This window comes from Stylophora pistillata, chromosome 5 (genome assembly GCF_964205215.1).
Source record: "Stylophora pistillata chromosome 5, jaStyPist1.2, whole genome shotgun sequence".
Classification (NCBI taxonomy): Eukaryota; Metazoa; Cnidaria; class Anthozoa; order Scleractinia; family Pocilloporidae; genus Stylophora; species Stylophora pistillata.
In genome coordinates, this window is record NC_142523.1 from 31,093,367 (window position 1) to 31,109,243 (window position 15,877).

The following is a 15,877-nucleotide window of genomic DNA, read 5'->3' on the forward strand; positions in this document are numbered from 1 at the left end:
ATCACTGACAAAAGGAAGATAGATATATTCACTAATAACATACTGTATACACAAAGGAAAACGTAAAGCAACTGATAGTGCACACACAAGTCGACTCAAAAGGCACACGGATAACTCAACAGTGAAGGATCGTAAACGAAGGATTTTAAATATAAATTAAAGTCCAGTGTTTACGTGGCAGTTTCGCTTTCGCATAACGGAAATTCCGATATCTCGTCTGATAAAATCAATGACAGAAGGAAGAGAGATAAATTTGGTAATTACACACTGTATACACGTTTTTCGAGGTGTGCGTTCTCGAGGTGTGCGGTCTGCGGTCTGCGGTCTGCGTTTTCGAGGTCTGAGAGAATATTGCTTTGTACGATTGTACCAAAAATGATTTCATATAGTAAACGTACAAACATTAAAATTGCGATAGCGCTTGTGAATTCTCTATTTACGGCTAAAGTCAAGGGCCAAGGAACGGAAATTCTGTGATCTCGTCCGACAACATTAATGACAAAAGATAGATAGATAAATCTGGTAATTACACAAAGGAAAACTGACGGTGCGCAAGTCGGCAAAAGGCACACGCATAACCTATGCCAGATAACTCAACAGTGGAGGATCGATAGTAAAAGCGATATTTTCAATACGAATTGAAGTCCAGTGTTTACGTGGCAGTTTCGCTTTCGCATGGCTAAAAATTTAGAGAAACGCCGCGGCCCAGCGCAAAATGTTGATGTAGGAGAAGTCAGTCGAAAAACCGATTAAAATAATTATTACGATCGAGTTAAAGCTCCATTAACCAGAAGTGTTTACAATTACAACCACCTACCACCCCTCCTTGAGTAATGACAGTCTTCCCCCACCCCTCCCTCAGTACTTGTCGACTGCACCCATCCCTCCCCGAGTACTAAAGGTGTGCCTTTCCTTATAAAATGGTCCAAAAAATGGTCCAAGAAATGGTCCAAAAAATAGTCCAAAAAATCGTCCAAAAAGTAGTCCAGTCCAGTCTATATTTTACCAAATGACGGTCACTAGTGTGTCGCCGTACCCGCGACCACAATATCACAAAAATAATAAAGATGTTGTTACTCTTATTTAGCAAACGACGAAGGGTGACGTGATTATCTAGATAACGCTGAACATGCTCACAAACGACACCTTTTTTCGTTTCTTGTTCGTGCCCGAAAAGCCGAGGTCGAAAATATTGTAAATGCATAAATTGAAAGAAGATCAAAGCGGTCCACAAAAAACATTAGGGACTTTAAGATACCTGGACGGCTGACCTCGAGGACGGTAATATTAGGCGCGGAGGACTGGGCCGAAACCGACGTTCTTGGCGAGAAACTTTCTACGTTAAGGAGCGGGTTGTTTGAACGGAGGACGGCAGCGAACCTGAAGTTTCTAGCTCTGTTCGTAAATCATGGCATATGTTAAAAAGACTCGCGAAATGATTGTTACTGTTTACGAGGAAAATCTACTGACCGACGAAGAGTTCCTGTTTCTGTACGAAGCTAATAAGCCAGTTAACTTAAAGCTGCCATACTACGAGTACGAAGAATTTAACTTATGGCTGAACATTTATGGTGAATAGAAGTAATTTACGTGATACATGGAGTGAGCAAAATAATTCTGGAAACAGATGCCAGAAAATTCAATTTCATTCAAGTTTAGTTGACATATTCGCCATCACTGCGAAGCGCAGCAAACAAACACTCATTCGCGATGGTATTTTACACTTCAATTTTTTAGCTTTTGTTTATCAAAACAAGAAATAACAAGAAAGAAGTCTTCCTTGGGTCTCCCAAGATTTTCGACAATCTAAATTTGTCCATAAATGGATGTTTCATAGTGTTGCACATTGTTGGCATAAAACCTTGTTGACGCAGTTCTCAAAATTTAGCTGAATTGAAGATAGCTAAAACAAAGTTTAGCTAAAGAAGGGCAAACTGTTGGTTTCTCAACCGGCCGACTGTTATTCAGGTAAAGCTACAAAAAACACTGTGTTTGGTTTCGATATCTTTCTACTAGCAAACATGGCGATCAAACAGGGCGGTAAACACACGATCAAACATGGCGGTACACACACACACACAGACACACACAGACACACACACACACACACACACACACACACACGCACACACAAAAAAAAACCATAATTGCATGGATCTTTTGTAACACTAAATACCTCATTTTCGTTCGCGCCAAAAAAATTAAACTTCAAAAGATCGTTTTTGATAAATCAAAGACAGTTTGTTTCACAATTTGTGGCAGGTGTAACTTGGGGAAGGAGGGGGGGGGGGAGAAACTGTACGGGAGGGGGATAGTCTGGTACCCTCTCCCTTTTTCCCTCTTTCTTTCCCATCTCCTATCATATCTACCTCACGGAGTAATCTGTAATCTTCGTCACTTTCGATGGTCTAGCATTTAAATACTCAGGCATTAAAGGGATAATCTCCACCAAATTTCCACATTTAATTAAAATGTAGATCTTTTGCCAAAACGACTACTGGAAGAAGAAAAAGTTCCCTAAAACCTTTCATTTGATTAAAATTGTGTTGCAAAAGCGCGAAATTCACTCAATTCAAAGACCGGAAGTTGAAATGGCTCCTAGTTAAACATAGCCTGCGAACAGGCTCCCCGTTTAATCAGACGTGGGGACACAGAAACTTTCCCCTTTCTTCCCCTGCTTCGCGCCCTTCAAGCCGGGAGCCTGTTCGCAGGCTCAGTTGAACACGTAATCAATGACGTAGAAAGGAGAACTGAAGAACATACGAACGATCGTAATGGAGTCCGACTCTAGAAATTCGAGTTTTCCTTTTCAGATTCATCGTCGGTGATCGAGAGTGCAGACGCTCAAGGAACTGAACCATATATGTGTTTGAGCCTTAAGACAGTAAGACTAGTTCTGACTCCTCGAATGAACCAGATGATTCCGATCCATTCGAGCGATTACAAAACAGACTGGTAAGCGATTTCTCTGAGTTACCGTCAATTTTCGCCTTTTGGCGAAATCTCTTCGTTTGTCACTTCACAAAGTGAAGTGATCGTTAGATTTGAGAAATGCAGCAGTGTTTGGCCTTAAAAATGTAGGACCTCAACTTGATTAGACCGGCATTTGTTTTGAACACAATAAAGCTATTCTTTCACATTCACTGCACGTGTTATGTAAATCTTAAACTTGCGTAATTCCTCATTCTTTTACTTCTTCTTCGCCTTCTTCCTCTTGATCCGAATTTTCCTCCTCACTCTGAACCGGGTTCGACGTAATAAACTCCTTGAGCGAAGTGCGTTGTGCGCTTTTACTCTTTACTGGAACGGACGTCTGACAACCTGCCAAGTTATTTTAGCGTGCGGTTTGGTTACTTTCTTCGGGACGGCCAAACTACTGTCGCAACAGATTTGTATTTTTATGTATTTTCAAGTGACTAAATTTGCCTCTAGCGGTACGACTGCTCCGAAATTGCACAGAGAAATCTTTCCCTATTTTGGGAGTTTGGGTGCTGACATCTTGAGCTTGGGGTGAATGCTACCGATGCAAAACCTAATTGTTCGGTAACTCTCTTTGGAAAGGGAGAGCTGTTCATTTTCTATATGTGCATCGAGGATCTGGAACACGCACCGGGTAAATGAGTTGGGTTATAAGTTTGAAAGAGCTTTTTGCTACATTTTTCATTCAATGAATACAGGTTCATATTTGATATTATATATGCAAGGCTAAAAAGATTAAGAAAAGTTATTAAAATGCTAAAACCAAACGTTTTCGGCTGTTTGTCATCATCAGGGTTGAAAGTGTTGACCGTCTGTACATACATACATATCTTATGTGATTCCCGATGGGAAAAGTTTGGAGACATAAGAAATGACTTGTTTGTTCAAACTGGGGTGGAATTGTTGGATCATTAGCCCCTCGACGATCCTACGCTTGTGGAATGTTTCTGCTGAGGGGAGAACACGCCAAGTGAAAGAATGTGATGGATTTTCCCGCAAGTGTTTTGCAGGTTCAGAAGTGTGAGTAGGACAGGTTTATATTTCTTTTACAGGTAATACATACCCCCTTGCAGTTTTCCGTTTTCTATATGCTCCACGTAGATGTTGTCGATTTTGTTTTGATAATCCCGCGCTAGTGTCACGACTTGTGAAGATGAGAGTTTTTTTTTCGTCCTCGAGCCTTTGTTTCTTTTTTACAGGCGGATTAATATAAAAAAATTAAGGGAACAGCATTGTATTTTAGAAAGGGCTTTCATCTTTAAACCCATAGATTTCGCCAGAACTCACTGTTCCTCAAAAGAATCTGCAGTGAAGTAGTGAATGCTGCACAGACGGCTACAGTTTGTTGGGTTCTCAAAATCGGATCGCGTGTTTTTCATGGCTCTCGTCCATAACCTAGCGAAATTAGGATCTTCGGGTCATTTATGAAGGCTTACTCCATCGCTACCCGTATTGGAACATCCACTGACCACACATCGTTGCGGTATTATTGTATTTTTGGGCTACGTTTTTTATTGAAGAAATCTCGGTGCTCTTGTGAAAGAAATCTCAACGGAAGTTAAATGAGTTCTCCCTTCTACGTCACTTCCTTTGGGGGGCAAAGCCCTACGCTCGAACCACGCGTTGAGAAAAGTTTCAGATTTAAACGAAAACAACAAAACATTTACCCTTTTTTTCAAAAGATTTGTTTTATTTAAGTTGTTATCCGTCTTTTCTCAAAAATTCGTCACAGGCGAGAGAGTATCCCTATAAGCTTGAATTAACAAATGGTGAATGCCATAGCGTATACTATTGAGTTATGGATGCACGCGGGAGGTTGCTAAGCACGAAAGAAGCGTAAGAGTCGCGCGAGGCGATAGCCGAGTGCAACTCTAGCTTCTTGAATGCTTAGCAAACCTCCCAAGTGCATCCATAACTCAATAGTGCACGCTATGGCGTTCAGCATTTGTTTTATAACATAACATTGATACATTGGAGGAACAGAAGTCCTTTTATTGAGCTACATCGCAAAAAAATGTTTAGTGTAGTCTTACATGACAACAGAAAACAAGCGCGCGAAAATTCATTCATAACAAATAACTGCACACTAGCAACTCGATAAAGTTTAATCACGCTTCCTGAAATACCGACCAAAATTCCCTTTAATTTATAAGCTCTGAATCCAGCAACTGGTTAAAGAGTTCAGCAGAACTATGAACAAACTGTGGTTGCCACAATATGTTATTGCATATTGCAATTAGTCCATAATTGTTTAGATCGTTATTTCCAGTACGCAGCACTCTTTCATTCATATGTAATTAGCTATAGATTGGGCTAAAAATTATTATTCATAGCGAGTGTGAATGTTTTGTATTTAAAAAAAGCGGTTAGGACGCGAAATAAAATTTAATTCTCATCTCTAAGAAAGGTTGTCTTGTGAGGATATATTTCTTCATGCCGGAGACGGAAACCACATGAGGAAACAGTGGTGTTTACCATTTGTTTTATTAACATAACATTGCAACATTGTAACAAGAGTTCCCTTTTATTTAACAAATCTTACGTGATCAGAAAAAAACAAGCGCGCGCGCAAAAATAGTCCTAGCATTTGCTCACGTTAGCAGCATACACCCACAGGCAAATAGTAGATGATGAATTAACCAATCAGAGCGCGCGCTTTGCTTTAGCTATGTTATAAATGAAAATGGAAAAATCAATAGACGAAACTTCTAAATATGTCTAATAAGAATAAACTTTCGACAGCACTAACATAACAGCTTTCACAAAAACAGTATTTTCAAATAAAATTGCAGTTTCTGTGCTATCTTTAAGCCCTATAATAAAAGCAACAAAAATGACTGGGATTTGCCACACACGTACAGTGCGAGTAACCATTCTAAGCAACAGGGGCTCTCCCACTTTACGCGAGCGCACTTGCCCTCTTGTGCCAATTCCGTAGTCCGTGGAACTATAACTAAAATCCATTCGACCGTCAACCCTACGAATCACAAAACGTTTGTATGTAAGACTGAGAAATTAATACATGTATCATCATAATGTACAATGGGGTGAGCAGCAGAGAAGGCAATAAATGCAATGATATCATTTACTTAAAGTCTACAAGTCTTTTTCAAAAACATAAGCCATCTTATGTCAAAAGCCCTCTGTACATAACTCTATCAAAACAATATGCAGCACAGAATTTAAGCTTTATGTAGCTTAATGTATTGAGAGAATTTAACTGTACATACAAAAATCATGGTAATTGTACTTTTCAGCTGTTTATACACAGCATCAGTGAGCAAATAGGAAAGAGGGGAAAAATAAAATATAAATTAATGGTCTGCATACACTGATAGAGATGAGATCTACAGACAACTTAATGGTACAATAGTCTCTCCTATGGGTGCTGAGTAAACTTTATTTAAAATATAGAACTTATTTATAAAGAAGCTACATACTAAGAGAGAATTTATAGTACTGCATGTGGGTCATATGCCCACGAAAGATCTTTTTGATTTATGATTTTTCTTCAGCATTGTTGCCCATATTTAATATCAAATATATATTTCAAGAATTTAAAACCCACTATAGGATTTTTTTTTCATTTTGAACATCTAAATTCAATTCTCCCCACTTACAATTGGTGTTTCATCAATTGATACCTACAATGTACATGGACTAGTTGATATTTTACTTTCTTCTTTTACATGTAATTTATCGCTTGCTCATGAACTGATCAATTAGATTAAACAGAAACTAACTACGTTTTCTGATACAACTACATGACTTGTATATTCTGTATAAAAAATGGAAATGAAATGTGTAAAGAGGGCCTATTGAATCATACATATTCATTACTGTTTCAAACCTTTTTCTTTGTCCTTCTTTCTCTTTTCAGCAATGAGGATGATTAAGAAAAGAACAAGGGCTTCAACAACGATACCAATAAAAGGCCACAAAGGGCCCAATGGATCTGTTAAAACAAAACAAGAAAGCAAACAATAAAACAACATGATAACATTGACAGGTCAAACCGTATGTTGAACAAAACCTACGAGAGGCTGAGTGATTCTATAGGACTCATACTGTACTATAACTTGCAATCACATGATATGTTGTGCTAAGAAATGCCATCATTCAATTATATTTTGAATCAAATGAAAGCAACTGGCATTTCAAGAATCATAATGCTGATAATAATCAAAATAACCAAAATAGTATTAATATAGACACTGATAATTGTAGTGTTATGGATAATGCTCAAAATGATGACAATTATAATTATTATAATAATAAATAATGGTAACATGACCAAGTAGATTCCAATTGGGTCTGACTAATCGTACCAGTGATTAACGAAATCAGACAAACATGGAGAAGGAGTCTGATTTGTCAGTCACAGCTGAAAAGTAAAGCTGTAAGTACAAGCATGGTTGTTGCTATGGTTATTGTGATAAATTCTGTAATTGGTGGATATATAAGCTGAGTGGACGTAGTATGATTGGCTGCTTGAGCTGTCTGATTACAGCCAACTGTCTGATTTCACTGCAAAGGAATGATAAGTGAAGAATAAAGCATCAAATGCACTGATCCCATTTAAGGAAATTGCAATGACTATGATCACACTAATAATAATGATAATAATAACAACATTACCTGTGTGCTACTACATGTAAATGCAGCTGACAGTGATAAATCTGAGGAAAATTAAACATAAATGTACATGTAAACCATTTGCTACCTTTCTATAATATCAAGAAATGAATAGATATTCTAGTCTTCTCGGATAAGGACGAATAAACCGTAGGCCCTGTCTCCTGCAGGGTTAGGGGTAGGAGACGTTAATTTACCACGCACAAGATAACTGTGTGGTGGATGTTCTCCCATGGGATGGGATGGGTGGCATGTATTTCTAGTGGGCGTAATCAGCCTCAACAACCCGAGTTGAAATAAAGTTACCTGTACCTACTACCATGACATAATCCTTTCATCCCTAACGGTGACTTAAGCATCTACACATAGAATGTAATTTCTCCAAGCTTACAAGACCACCTTGAATCAAACATCAAGGTGACGAGAATTAAGTTAATGATCACCAACTAAAGAGTTTCTTGATTTTTCGACAAATTCTCCTCCTCAATAAAAGAGGAAATATATACAGAAGAGAATGAAGAATCTAGATGTTGTCGGTGTTGGGGTGCAAAGTACGTCACAGTAATCTCGTGAGTGCTTTCTTTAACGCCCCTTGCTTAACCAAATTAACTAATTAATAGATGCAGGAGACGGGACCTACGGTTTATTCGTCCTTATCCGAGAAGACTAGAATGTCTATCCATTTCTTGATATTATAGAAAGGTAGCACATTCTCCTCAGTTTTTTTTAAGACCTTGAGTGTTGGTCCGGCCGGGGCTCAAACCATCGACCTTGACCTCCCGCACAACAGTCCAGCGCTCTAACCAATTGAGCTAACCGGGAGGCGGTTAGGCATTTACCCTGGTTTACAAGGAAAAAATGGTAAATACAGATCGACATGCCGTCTATGTAAAGTACATGTAATGTAAAAATTGGGCTATTGAAATTTCACCAGGACACTGTGCTGGGTAGCCTTAAAATTTTGTTATCTCTAAAGCTGAATGAACCTTCCCAGGTATGCTGTACCAAGAAAAATGTCTCACTCGACCAAATGCTTTCCCTTCAACTCCCAGAAGTGGCTGCAATGTAACCTCTCCATACAAATTTAAAACTCAGTCTATTCAGCCAACAACTGAAGCAAGATGTTTTTTCCTTCTCATGACAAGAGTTAAACAACAAATATCCTGGGATCACTAGGTTCATACAAAGCAATTTATCAGTTCAAAGGTGTTAGCTATGATGTAATTATAATTGTTCAAATTTTCTAAACTAGCTATGATGAGAGATTTACATTTCTAATCAGATAATCAGATGCTGATACAGGTATTTCTAGAAATAAATTATAAAACTGTGTTTTCATCATGGGTACTTTACTTTCTATTTAATAATGGTATGGCTGTTGGCAGTCAGGGTACTTTAATTTTTGTTTAATAATGGTATGGCTTTTAACTGTCGGGGTATTACAGAATTGATTGAATGCTTATTAGCCCAAGCAGATTCTTAGTGGCCATACAAAATGTACAATGCAGCTCTTTTACCCCTTTAAACTCCCGTGAGTGATTAAGACAGAATTTTCTCTTCACAGTATCAAATGAATACAAAATCACACTGACAAGTCACGAGAAGAAAGAAAAATATCAATAAGGGGATTATTAGTTGATCCATTACTAAATTCGCCGAAGTAACAGCTAGCAGAAGAATTGAATGGCAGACAGTAACAAGAATTACTTATAAGGTCTTGCAATAGTTCATTGTACTTACTCTTAATAACTGTGTAATCTGTAACGTTGTACTCCTTAATATGCCTCAGCTTTACTTCCAAAAGGCAGGTGTACTTTCCCCCGTCTTGGACACCAACCTTTATAAGATTCAGAGGGGCTAAAAAGTCCTGTTTCACATCTGGATCTGGATTCCGCACACTCTGCAACAACTTCCCATCTTTAAACCAGGAAATCCTCTTCAGTGGGGTGCTGTTTTCATTTCCTCTTCTAGTTAGGTTGCAGAATATTATAATGCCATCATCTGGATTAAGAACACTGGAAACTGAGACTTTCACTGTTGGAATTTCATTTCCTGAAATGCAAGAATGTGTAAACCATTACATGAAGATTGTAGTGGCCGACACAAGCGAAGCAAAATTTCGACAACTATGAGTTTCGCAAATGAAGACACACTATGATGCGAGGATATATTTTATGGACAAGCCTTGAATCGTTTTATTTAACGTAGTCGTGGTATCCAAGTACTTATCATCAACTGAAATATGAATTTATAGGGAAGAAGCTCAGCTAAATGCGAATAGACAAACCAACATTCCAAAGATTCCAATATAAAGGCAAGATGCAAAGCTAGCTAAAAGCTCAAACAAACTCACAAACGAACTATATATAAGCTCAAGGAAGGGAACATTAGCACTCACATAACACTCCCGCTTGTAAGAATTGAACCAAAACAAACTTCAATATAAGGTAGGTATTCGGAAGCGAAACGGGAAATCCAAACAGACACTTTTACTCTAACACAGAAAACTGTAGTCTTACGGTAAATATGACAACAACCATTAAACAAACCGCCAAATGATAAACTAAAAACTTCAACTACTCTCCTCTAAAAATCACACACGTCAATGTTAAAAAAGGGTCCGTGTGATTTGCTTACGATATTACTTCGTAATCTCAAAGCACGCACACACGAGTCGCGCGTGCACAAGTTTGTTAACGTCTTCTTAACAGTAGGCAAAAGGCGTGGCAGCCGTTACAAAGATGAAGATTATTGGCCAAAAGCTCAAGCATCAGATGGATAGATTTTTCTGTTAACAAATACAATTTGTTTCCCAGTTGGAATGGAGATGGCTTATAGAAAAATTTTGCTGCAAAAGGATTTTTATAAAAAGGTACTTTACCATTTAAGATGAGGGCATAACTTTTTGACGATCACTCACCCTACATGTAAATTGCACATTCAAAGTGAAAAATAACAGGAACTTTGACTCTGAACAATGGCAAGTAACCACACTACAGCTTAACAGCTCATCCTATTCTCAGTGGTTTAAAGGAGATAGCAGTAGTGTTTTTCCCCTCAATAAGATGCCAGTCTTCAGAAAAGTTACCCCCATCCCTTGCATTTCCTTCTGCTTTCTGACAGTTTATTTTTACTCAATTCTGTACTATGTGGATAGACACGACATACATAATAGACTTACTTATGCTGTGAGAGTACAAAGTAGTGAAATTTCATCTGAAATGCATAGACTTACTTGTAATAACGCTAACACTAAAGCCATGTCTCTTTGGTAAGCTTACACTTTTCGCAAAAGCATGGCACTCATAACTTCTAAGATCACCGTACTGACTGTCATCCTGAATTGTTACATTCTCAAAGTCATGGTAGTGTACAATTTAATGTTTCCTCCTACAACGAAAGCAATTAACTTGTTTGCAGGAGGAGAAGAATATGGCTTTGTACTGTACAGATTATAGAGGGGGAGGGGAGGGGGAGGGGAGAGGGAGGGGAGGGGAGGGGGAGGGGAGAGGGAGGGGAGGGGAGGGGGAGGGGAGAGGGAGGGGAGGGGAGGGGGAGGGGAGAGGGAGGGGAGGGGAGGGGGAGGGGAGAGGGAGGGGAGGGGAGGGGGAGGGGAGAGGGAGGGGAGGGGAGGGGAGGGGAGGGGGAGGGGAGAGGGAGGGGAGGGGAGGGGGAGGGGAAGAGGAGGGAAGGGGGAGGGAAGGGGAGGGGAGGGGAGGGGGAGGGGAGGGGGAGGGGAGGGGGGGTCCTGATCCCATTTCAAGCACAAATTGATAAAAAATTATCATGGCATCAAGTATCCAAGAAAGGAAAAGTTGAAATCTCTCTTGTTATATGTGCGAGGTTTCAGGAAAATCTTGATGTTCTGACAAAGTTAAGGAAATAAAATTCATGGGTCACATATGATTCAGGAGGGAAATCATGACTCAGCCTCGTTCACACTATGTATGACGATTTTAAGAATCCTGCTTTGGGAGTAAAGTCTAAGATCCAGAGGTTGTTTTGTTTTGTTTTCTAGAGCCAGATACATTATCTGTAATACAAAGATATACTCACTTATATTCTCTGTTCTTTGATTAAACAAAAATCTATCCCCCTCTAACTTTCTGTATCGGTTACGATCATCTCTCCTATAAAACTCTATTCTATCTGGTTGAAGTTTACCAGATGCATCAAATGCAATGCAAGTAACGCTTGCTGAAGTGTACTCTAGTGGGTAGATGTTCTCTGGGAAAGGTTCTATAACTCCAAATGGTGGTTCCCCTGGTAAAGAAAGAAAAAAAAAAAGAAAAAGAAAAAATGTACACTTACATCTATTAAACTGCAGGAACTGCACATACATGTATACTTGTATCTAGAAATGAGAAACTGGGGTGCTTTTCTGCATGGGGCCGGACAGATGTTAATTTGAAGCTGTAATAGATTTTTGCCCATACTGTACCTTACGAAGCTGTAACGCATAATGTAACCATACCTAAGCTATCTCTAATTGATATATAAAAAGTTGAAAGCCAAAGTGCACAAGTAGATCCCTCTAAATAATTCACACTGCTTTTTGTTCGAAGTTTGAATAACGCGCATAAAAATTTCTAGATCATTCCGTTATCAGGTACTGTTATTTAGTAACTGCCCAAACACAGATCCAAAAACAGTAACATCGCAAGTTGTGTCATTTTCAATTTTTTTAAAAATCGTCCCGCCACACTGAAACCATGTATTTTAATCCATCATGACATGAAAAGTTTTAGCAAGACTATAGCAACGCTTTGACAAAAAAATATTGCGATCTCAGAATTCCAGCTCAGCAAAAAAATGTGATTTTCAAATTAGTATATCTTAAAGTCTATGTAATGGCGTAAAAATTCTTAGCGCATAAAAACAGTCTTCAATTTCACAAATACGACCTCAAACATCTTTCACTTCCAAATTCATGTATACGATCTTAAGGCCAACGAGCTACTGAAATTTCGTAGAACAAACAACACAATTACGTATATGGTGCTAGCACTCAGTAACACTTTTAGATTTTTTCGATCAGTTCATCCTAAACTTTTAAAACTTCAAAATCAACATATAAGATTCAAGACACCACCTTCCATTTGTAACCACAAAAAAAGAAAAAAACTGCGAGGTTTTCGCCAGAGAAAGCTCGTAATTTGCATCGAGAGATCGAAATTTATTCCTACATTACGACAGTTATACACTCACAAGGCTTCAAAGAAAATTAAAAAACAATGCTAACATGAGATCGCAAATCATCTAGACGAAAGCTTCGGTTTTCTTCAAAGGTTTCAACCGACGGTGAGGTGAATATACTGATTTAACTTCACCAACACATCCACTGTGCTGAAAGTAATTTTTCTCCATTAACAGGACATACGTCCTTTCAAATCTTTATTTTGGTCGGACATCTTATCAATTTGACCGGACATTAATTAGCATTATTATACATTGTAGTCACCATCTATCTTCTCACAGGCTAAACGCCTACAGTTAATTCTGGGAAACAGCGCAACCTACAGATTATTCGCTAATCTGTACCTACAGATTAGTGAATAATCTATAGGTTTCGCGCGCTATACGTGATTTCAGGTGGAGCAATGTCAAGTTCACGGACACCGAAGTAAGAATGGCTTCTCGATTCGCTTCATCGACCCAGCGAGAAATTGAGAAATGACTTGAAGATAAAGATTCGGAAAATACTAAAAGAATGTATAATGAAACAATTATTGGATTCGGTTTTTGTGATATCCGGGATAATCAAGGTCTCGGTTACTGTTATCAGGCTCAGCCTTCGGCCTCAGCTGATAACACTTACCTCGACCTTGATTATTCCGGATATCACCAAAACTTAATTAGAATTATTTAGCATGATGAAATTCACTAGAATAATAATTTTCAGGAACTGCAATTAATTTTTTTTTATTTCATTATCAGCCATGATCATGAACACTTCACTATGCAGTTTCTCTTCATGATACTGCACGGAAACTCTCCACTGAAGTATTTTTCTCGTTCGATATCAGTACTTTATAGTAAACTGATATGCCGGGAAAAAATAAAAGCAATGTCTTAAGTCCTGTTTCCTTATTTGGTTATAAATAAACCTATGCAAGCCCTGAAGGTCACGCCAGAAATACTGGATCAATTGCAGCGTAGCACAAGTCACGACGACCCTCTGGAGACAATAAAAACTACAATTCTGACCGGATGGCCAATGCAGAAAGATGAAGTACCAATTATGATCCGGGAGTAATGGTCTCACTGCGACGAACTATCAGTACACAGTGGTGTTCTTTTCAAAGGCTCGAGTGCAGTCATCCCCGGCTAAATTACTGAGACCTGAAGTCAAATCCAGAATTCATTCCAGGCATTTAGGAGTAGAAGCTTGCCTGCGTAAAGCTAGAGACACTGTACTCTAGCCTGGTATGAAGGCAAAAGGGAGTAACCAAATCAAACAATGTTCAATTTGCAACGAATTTCAAGCTAAAAATCAGAAGCTTTTAATACAAAGCCATGAACTTCCTAACCGCCCGTGGAGTTGAGTAGTTGCTGACCAGTTCAGATTTCATGACAAAGAATACATAGTGCTGGTTGACTACTACTCAGATTTCATGGAAGTACAAAAATTGGAGGAAAACACTTCCAGTTCCGTGATTGAACTCTTTTAAGGACCAGTTCAGCCGACACGGCATACCAGGCACACTAACTACTGACAACACTACTCAGTTTACAAGCCATGAGTTCCATCAGTTTTCAGTCCATTAGGAGCTCACTCACGTATTGTCTTCCCCGCATCATCGCAGATCCAACGGAAAGGCAGAGTCTGCTGTGAAAATTTTCAAGTCTTTGTTCAGAAAACCTCTCAACGACAACAAAGACCCGTAGTTAGCCCTATCGAACCAACGCAACACACCAACAGAGCTCCTCGAAAGTAGCCCTGCACAGACATTGATGTCTAGACGCAGCAGCACCTTACTGCCTACAACTTCTAACCTACTGTACCCCAAGATTTCAGAAAATGTTGATGCAGAGCTTAAATTGAAAACGCAAAAGGCTACGTGGTATCATGACCGCACATCGCGCGCCCTACCAGAATTACAAGTTGGGCAAGACGTAAGAGTGGCACCTCTTCAGAGGAATCAAAGGTGGAAAACCGGCACCTGTATTGAAAAGCTATCAGACAGGTCCTATGTAGTAAAAGCTAGTTCAGACAATCAAATATTCCGTCGAAATCGGGAATTTCTCAAGCCAGCTGCACAACCAGCAGCAGAACAGCACAAACTAGTTGCAAGCAGTGACAGCCAGCGTTCAAAGAGTGTGAATTAGCCTTCAAAGCAAGATTTCAATTCAGCTAATCATGAACCGAAGCCATATTGACACCACAAAGTGTTCCATTGAAGAGAACTCGTACCAGAGTTGTAAAGCCACCCTCGAGGTTCAGTGACCTTGTTGAGTAGTTTATCGTATGAAAATTGACTTCAGCTCAAGCGAACTCGAAGTCTTCATCAGTTAGAAAAACTGACTATTGGACAGTAACTTTAATAAGGACTTTCGACTTTCAGTCCTGTATGAAGTTTCATTTGTTTTGTTTTGTCCTATTTTTTAAATCTTGTTTTAGTCATCTCCTTTTCAGTTTGAACACATTTCATTTATGTTCATATGTTTACTTTTGGAAGTTAGCTTACCCCAAAAGAAGGGAGATGTTACGATAAGTTGTCCTACATCACTTGTCACGTTAGGTATTTCCTTATTTGGTTATGAATAACCCGGTCCGAATGGTTTATTCATTATTATTTTAACCTTTTTCACTTGTGAAAACAAGACGTAAATTCGAGCAACTTAAATGTTAATGAATAAACACTTGGCGACGCGCTGTCTGGCTGGTCAAGACTTTATTTCCTCACGAAATATTCATTACAGGTGTTGGCGACCTGAAATTCAGCTTTTAATTTCGCAAACAGTTTGAAAAAAAATCCTTTCCCCGAAAATATTTTGTCCAGTCTAAGTTCATCCTTTATTAAATATACTTTTACGAGTTGCTACCGCAGACTATAGTTTATTCATCGCTAGTTCAACTTCACGTGCAGATTATTATCTCCTGTTCATATGTCATTCGAGCACACCTTGTTTTACATCAAACGTTTTCAGAGTTGACCAAACACGCAAAAACTTAATAAAATCGCTTGGGTTTTTCTTCGCCTTCACAATTAAAAAAAGGTCCGTTATCTTGAAAGAACACAAAGTGACAGCCAATATTTGC

The 15,877-nt window shown here is 38.9% G+C and overlaps 1 protein-coding gene and 1 pseudogene across 1 annotated transcript in view; both read right to left on the reverse strand.

Annotated features, from left to right (window-relative positions):
* The window catches only part of LOC148731420 (neural cell adhesion molecule 1-B-like), a 284,150-nt gene extending 274,461 nt beyond the window's left edge, over window positions 1-9,689 (reverse strand). Inside the window, exon 1 of the mRNA XM_088761154.1 lies at window positions 9,355-9,689. The gene's annotated coding sequence lies outside the window, so the exon portion shown is untranslated. The remainder of the gene's footprint in view (window positions 1-9,354) is intronic.
* Window positions 1-15,877, reverse strand: part of LOC148731419 (uncharacterized) — a 387,633-nt pseudogene that overhangs the window by 280,942 nt on the left and 90,814 nt on the right.